Source organism: Octopus sinensis, linkage group LG11, assembly GCF_006345805.1.
Source record: "Octopus sinensis linkage group LG11, ASM634580v1, whole genome shotgun sequence".
NCBI classification, from domain to species: domain Eukaryota; kingdom Metazoa; phylum Mollusca; class Cephalopoda; order Octopoda; family Octopodidae; genus Octopus; species Octopus sinensis.
The window spans coordinates 51,760,177-51,761,681 of NC_043007.1; the positions used below are offsets into that span (position 1 = coordinate 51,760,177).

General features: G+C 33.2%; 1 non-coding gene across 1 annotated transcript; it reads left to right on the top strand.

Annotated features, from left to right (window-relative positions):
- Positions 1-900: 900 nt before the first annotated feature.
- Positions 901-1,004, top strand: LOC115217761. Its single transcript, XR_003882206.1, has one exon. It is a non-coding gene; the product is annotated as a U6 spliceosomal RNA (small nuclear RNA).
- The last annotated feature ends 501 nt before the right edge of the window (positions 1,005-1,505 follow it).

Here is a 1,505-nt window from a genome sequence, read left to right on the forward strand (position 1 = left end):
ATATATAATTTTTAAATAGTAGCATATAAGGGCATAGAAAATACAGATGGCGTCACCTTACAGGTTATCTTAGGATTTATTATTTTCTCTGTGTGTGTGCGCTCGCATGTGTGTGTGTTTGTGTGTGTGTGTGTGTGTGTGTGTGTGTGTGTGTGTGTGGTGTGTGTGTGTGCTGCGTGTGTCTTACCTAATGAGGACACAGATTCTATAAGAATTTACAAGCGATATAATTTTCACACGCAGCACCGTCAGTAGTTACTGACAGTACTGAGTGTAAAAGTCATAAACAATCAATAACTAATATCGATATCTGAAAAGAAGCTATGTCAGGAAAATTATCAAACTACTTTACACAATCTCTGCAATGAATCATTATTCTAGTAACTCCATTTAGAAACTGATGGATTAACTGTATGCTCAGAGGATCTTTCCTTGAAACAATTGTCTAGATAGAAACATCTTTTGTTATGATCCAGAAGCTCTTGCTGATGTTAATATTTCCCATGTGAATCACACTGGAGCAAAACCAATGACAGCTTTGCAGAAAGATTTCGTTGTTTTTATTCCCTGATTTATGCACAATAAGACCAGATAACATCCTCTAGCTTGGTATTATGTTACAGTGTGGAGATGGGTGCATACGAAATTGTATGTATGGGTATATATGCAGCTATGCATAGGAGTAACGTGTGTATAAGTGGGTATATAGGAATATATGTGACAGGGTATGAATAAAGATATTCTATTTTTGAGTATTAAAAATAGTTGTAGAAATACTCACATGCTGGCATGTAAATGTATTTCTTTCTTCTTTACTAGCTTCAGTCATTGAACAGAGTCCATACTGGAGCTTTCCCACAAAGAAATTGTCGATTACAGCGAAGTTAATATATATATTAACTAGCTACGGCGGTACATATTCTAAAATTGGAACGATACAGATAAGATTAGCATGGCTCCTGCGCAAGGATGACACGCAAATTCGTGAAGCGTTCTATATTTTTAAAACTGAAACTAGAGAGAAAATATAATTTTTATACCTTGTTATATTTATTTAGTTATATCTCATTATATTGATTGTAATTATTGTGCTGTATTAATGTCTAATCTTAATGCTCTTGTGTAGTGTTTTAATAAAGTATATGATTCGGTATTATCTGATAGTTGATGAATGATTTAGATATATTATTTCTCCATTTTCTCATTTTGTATATTATATATATATATAACATCACACGATCTCAATCAAATCACTTGCTATGCGAGTACATCTCCGTAATATACATACATATATATTTATATATATATATATATATATATATATATATATAATATATAATATATATATATATATATATATATAGGTGCAAGCGTGGCTATGTAGTAAGAAACTACTGCCGCATTTCGTTTGTCTTTACGTTCTGAGTTCAAATTCCGTCGAGGTCGACTTAGCCTGTCATCCTTTAGGGGTCGATGAATTAGGTACCAGTTGCGCACTGGGGTCG